At 41.2% G+C, this 6000-nt stretch overlaps 1 long non-coding RNA gene across 1 annotated transcript in view; it reads right to left on the bottom strand.

Annotated features, from left to right (window-relative positions):
- LOC125464881 (uncharacterized) overlaps positions 1-5670 on the bottom strand; it is a 44674-nt gene extending 39004 nt beyond the window's left edge. Inside the window, exon 1 of the long non-coding RNA XR_007250112.2 lies at positions 5483-5670. This is a non-coding gene — a long non-coding RNA (uncharacterized LOC125464881). The remainder of the gene's footprint in view (positions 1-5482) is intronic.
- Between the last annotated feature and the right edge of the window lie 330 nt (positions 5671-6000).

Below are 6000 nucleotides of genomic sequence, written 5' to 3' on the forward strand. Positions count from 1 at the left end.
ATGTCATTTACTCTGAAAACATTTTTTTATTTACCAAAGACTTTCAATTAATGACTGAGGTTACCATGAAGGACTCTCCTTCTCAACTTCTCCCTCCCCTAATGTGTGGTGACCGTCAGTTTAAACCACCACAAGTCACCTCTCCCAAATGAAATAGCAGTGTTATGGTCCAATAGAACTATTACGACTTTAGCTTACTTGCAGAGAGATTATCGTCAGCATAATGTTCTGCTTCTAGAAAAGGAGTTATAATAGGCAGGGTTTTTGCAGGTCAACTGGTGCAGAAATTCAGGTTGACATGAATGTAAGCATATGGCATGAGTTGGTATCTACTTTGGGAGCCTGGTTCTGCCCCAAAGCCATTTCGGGGCCATTAGATTGAGAAAGGAAAACAGAAGGTAGCGCGAAATTCAGATACTTTGGGGACCTATTAATGTTCTCCTAGTGCACCAATACTCAGTTAGTCCTCACACTGCAGCCAAAACAAAGCCATCTTAACACGATAGCCTCCCGTCCAAAGTGTGTGGGAGGGTGGGGAGACTGCATTTTAACCCATCCAAGAAACACCACATCCATCATGGCTGTTGGTAATGCAGTGTAGGGGCTGCCTCTGCATAATTATGGCCAAGCAGTCATGATTACTTTTAAATTTATTTTTAATCTTCTCTTCAGCAGGCATCTCTGTTGTGAGGCATGCTCTCGCTATCCAATTACATAGTGTGAAGGAAATCATGTGTGACAAACTTGATTGAGATTTTTGTGGAGTAACCAAAAAGATGGATGAGGGCAGAGCAGTAGACGTTGTTTACTTTAACTTTTGCAAAGCCTTTCATGAGGATCCGCATGGTAGACTAATTAGTAAAGTTCGATCATATGGGATTCAGGGTGAGCTTGCCAGTTGGATATAAGGTTGACTTTGTAGTAGTAGACAGAGGGTGGTGGTGGAGGATTGATTTTAGGAATGGCAGCCTATGACCACTGGTGTTCCACAGGAATTCATACTGGATCCACTTTTGTTTGTCATTTATATAAAAGATTTAGATGAGAATATAGGAGGCATGGTCAGTACATTGGGCCAACAGGCTGAGGTGTGGCAGATGATGTTTAATTTGGCTAAATGCAAGGTATTGCATTTTGGCAAAATAAACACAGGCAGACTTACACAATTAATGGTAGGGCCCTGGTTGAATAGAGAGACCCAGGGGTTCAGATACATAATTCATTGAAACTTGTATCACAGGTAAACTTAGCACGCTTGCCTTAGTTGCTCAGACCTTTGAGATTGTACAGAATGTTGGTGATTCTCCCAGAGTACACTGTCCAGTTCTGGCTGCCCTGTTATTAGAAGGATGTTATTAAACTTGAGAGGGTTCAGAAAAGATTTACCTGGATGTAGCTTGGAATGGAGGGTGTGAGTTATAAAAATAGGCTGGACAGGCTGGGACTTTTTTCAGTGGAGAATAGCAGTTTGAGGGGTGTTTAGAAGTTTATAAAGTCATGAGGGGCTCAAACAAGGCGAATGGCAATGGTCTTTTCCCGAAGGTGGGGGGTGGGGGGGTGTTCAAACTAGGGAACACATTTTTAAAGTAAGAGGAGAAAGACTTAAAAAGGACATGAGAGGCAACTTATTTACACAGAGAGTGGTTAATATGTGGAATGAACTGCCAGATGAAATGATAGATGCAAGTACAGTTACAATGTTTAAAAGATATTTCGATAAGTTCATGAATTGGAAAGGTTTGGAGGGATATGGGCCAAGCGCAGGCAGGTCGGATTAGTTTAGTTGGGGAGCATGGTTGGATTGGACTAGTTGGAATAAATTGATTCTACGACTATGACCTCTGTCCTGTGGTGGCACCAAAAAATCTCTCCTCAGACAGTGCAGCTGCCAATCTGTCATTATCGGAGGGATTCCTATTGGCCCTCCAACATTAGAACCACAACTAGCAACTTCTAATGTGCTCTGCTCACTAATCATCAATTCTACAAAAATTGATGTTGTGTTACTGCACCTGGCACATTTCAGGGGTTAAGAACCTCAAATAACATTAATATTGTGACCCTGATCTAAAAAGACAAAACATGCCCATTAATGTAGTTGAGGATAAAGGTAACTTATTGCATACCCTCCCCCTTTCATTTTCACACCACCTCCTCCTGTTACATTAGAGCTCGGGAAGAATGGCCCATCATTTACACCAACATCCGGAAAGTTTCTTCAAGGGCTATGTTCTTGCAAAATACAAATACGACAGTTATAGATGACTTCAGCCGAAATAATCAAGTCAGCTTGGAGAAGAGAGCAGGTGAGGGGATCTGCTGGAAAAAGGCCTATCTCCTTGTCAGGCGATGTGGGTCAAGGAGCAGTATCTTGGGGCTGATGTCATTCAGGCAGCGAGTTAATAACCAGTGCAGCCTCCTGAAAGAAGAACTGCCACTTGTTGGACCTGACCTATAAACTAGGTCATGCCAATGGCATAGACAAAAACCCACTACCTTCACCTTTACCAGAGAATATCTCCTGGATATCTGAGTCTGTTGCATCCAAGTCAGGTCAAGGATGCATTATGTGCTGCAGCTAACTGACAAATCTCCTTTGGGATCAAAGAAAGCTGTCAGAATAGGGTTCCTGCTATTTTTCCTAATCAACCTGTTCAGAAATGCCATTACACATATCTGGAGCAGGTGGGACTTGGACCTGGGTCTCTCAGTCCTGGCATAGGGATATTGACACTGTGCCACAAGAGGGCCCTAGGGTCCACTGCTATTTTTGACTTCTGCTGGGCACAGGACATGACTGATTGCACATAATTAGCCCATCATGATATCTCATAACAAGCCAAGAACATTTATCAATGGGAAAGACAGGCGTTTAGTTCATGTGTTATCCATATATGATCAAAAGGTATTTGTGCAAATCAGTACTTGACTCCCAGGAAGCTGCCATAATATGATATTCTACAGTTTTCCCATTGGAGGTCATCTCAAATGATGACTACCTCTAGCATAACAATCTAACTCCTTTTTCCATGGCAGTTGCTGCTTCTACAAAAGTTCACCATTGTTGAGCAGAAACAGATATAACAATAATCGTGTCCTGACAATTGGGATGATGAATTTGAGGTTCAAGTGCTCGAGATATAGAGGAGCTCTGACTTTTTCCCCAGGCAAAATCTCACCTAATCTTTCTGTCATGCTTGATCCTTCATAACATAGCCCATAAAAAGGACTGGAACCACAGAAAGGCGAACAACAACAGGAACAAGAGTGGATTGTTGAAACTGCCTGAGATTCACAGATATACTGGTGCCCCAGTGCTCAACTACCCCTTTCTCTTCCCCTTTTCACTGAAACCAAGTCATCTGTCCCAAACAGCCTGACCAGTAACAATCAAAATCGAGCATTTTGCAACCTTAAAAGTCATTCAGCCCAGCTTTCACTTCAAAAACATATTGGCTGACTCATGAGATAATGGGAACTGCAGATGCTGGAGAATCTGAGACAACAAAATGTAGAGCTGGATGAACACAGCAGGCCAAGCAGCATCTTAGGAGCACAAAAGCTGCCGTTTCGGGGCTAGAGGGCCTAGGCCTGAAACAGCAGCTTTTGTGCTCCTGAGATGCTGCTTGGCCTTCTGTGTTCTTCCAGCTCCACACTTGGCTGACTCATGAGCTGCTCTGCATAATAAAGTGCCAAAAGCAGTGACAGTTTGGCAAACTGCTAATGGACCTACCATCAGATGTTGAAACATTGCCTGATTCAGACAAAAGGGAGTTTTTAGTACAGAAGGTGAAATATTATAATGTACATTGGACATTTAGAGTCAGAATGGGCTCCTGTGCCATGCAGAGCAGTTGCACAGGCAATGGAAGAGAAGTGTCCCAGAAAAGGTACATGAGCAATTATTTACAAGGGCCTTGAAGGAACAGATTCCAGCACCCACATCAATAGCCTGGGCATTTACCACCTGGGGATCCCCTTCCTCCACAATGGTAACCATGAGGGATAGAAGCACTTGAAACTTTCACAGTGACACACCCAACAAGTCGGGACAAAATGATGACAGATCTTCAAAGTTAATGTGCAGGGGTGGGGGGAGTGGCGCTGCTTGAATGGGCAGTCAATTAAAGATCAAAACAAATTCCACAAAAGAGACTTGCAACCCATCAGGTGAACACAGAACAGAGAAATAAAAGGCCTGCATCAACGTCACTATTTAAAATAACAATTCTACTTTTGTTCCAAAAATGGTAATTGCGATTTTGTCTTAAATCACAAATGAAATGTTTTCCACATCAACTGGAAATTTTGAAGGAGAAAGCATTTCTGTCACATCCAGTGCTATAAATTCAAAGGCAGGGCATGGTTAAATAAAGGTCAAAACTTCCTCTATATAAGCCCACTAAGGGATTTGTCCCTAAGCTCAAAAGAAAGATTTACTTAATTTTCAAACATCTAACTCAGCACAGAGAAAGGAATTCCATGTGTTAGATTTAAGTTTAAGCTCAATGTTATTTAAATGGATCACCAATGCATTGAGAATTTTGACAGTTAAATTTTAATTAGGTGAACTAAATAGTAATCATCAGAAATACTCTGTTGTATTTTTAATTAGTTCAAGTGTTTAATTTGGTAGTTTGTATTCATGCAGCAAAGTAATATGAAATTTACATCAAGCTAATTGAGCCTCATGGTACTATGACTGAGTGAGCCTGTTATGTAAAGTGCCGAGTGCCTAATGAGCTGCACCCAGCAATCTCACAGAATGTTTAAAAATCAGTTAATCACTTTAATAAAATTAATTTGATCAACTAATTTAAATCAAAACGGATCTTAAACATTCTTTTGAACAAGACTACAAGTATAACCTGCATCAATGTGACTCAATTCATACAATCTTGTGCAGAGATAAAAAAACATGTATTTTTACAGAATCTTTGAACTGACAATTAATCCAACTCCCTGGCTTTGTTCATGTAGATCTGCGTTGTTTTCCTTATCAAATATATATCCAATTTCCTTTAGGTAGCAATAACTGCAGATACTGGAGTCAAAAATAATAGTGTGGAGCTGGAGGAACACAGCAGGCCAGGCAGCATTAGGAAATAGGAAAGCTGACGTTTTGGGTTGGGACCCTTCCTCAGAAATTTTTGTTTTAGTTATTTCTATTGAATTTCCTACCACTACTTTTTAATTCAGCATATTCCACTGCATTACAGCTTGCCACATGCAGTTTTAAGTATTTTGATCAGTCCATCAGTCCTTCTAAAGAGGAACTAAGTGAGTTACACTTTCTGATAATGCAGTCTTTTGTACAGCAACAAAAACAATATAATGCTCTGGAACACATTTTAAAAAGAGATTCCTGCCATCAGTTTTCACTTTTGAAGAACTATTGTCTCACCTGTATCTGTACCTTTTAAAGAGGGGACTGTTTAAAGTTGCAGGGAGACAGAAGATCAAGGAGTTGTAAATCATTTACCTTAGCTTGCCACATGCTTGTTAAAAAATCTCAGTTCTCTTTATGTGGAGTGCAGAGAACATACATTAAGGGGAAAAAAAACAACAAAGCGGTTTCTGAAGAAGGGTCCCGATCCAAAACATCAAATTTCTGGCTCCTCTGAGGCTGCCTGACCTGTTGTGTTCCTCCAGCTCCACAGCGTGCTATCTCTGACCCCTGCAGGTCTTACTATCTCAAAACAAAGGGGTTGTTTTCCTGGGGAACGCCCATCAAGCAGAAAATTACAACAGCGAGTTCATGGTCTCCTGTTGCCTCACCTACCCATTTTTGTTTAGCCAGCTGGTGTGGCACTGTGAGAGCAATGATAAGAGGGAGAGGAAAGAGTTTAGCTCACAAACAGCACAAAATGGCCTCAGGGAGGTATAAGCTTTATTTTGGAAGGATGTTTTGTAAGATAGGAAAAGGACACATTTCACTAAAACAGTACTGTGCCCCACAATGAGAAAGTTGGGTTCATGGCCATGATCACAACAATAGGT

Source organism: Stegostoma tigrinum, chromosome 24 (genome assembly GCF_030684315.1).
Source record: "Stegostoma tigrinum isolate sSteTig4 chromosome 24, sSteTig4.hap1, whole genome shotgun sequence".
NCBI classification, from domain to species: domain Eukaryota; kingdom Metazoa; phylum Chordata; class Chondrichthyes; order Orectolobiformes; family Stegostomatidae; genus Stegostoma; species Stegostoma tigrinum.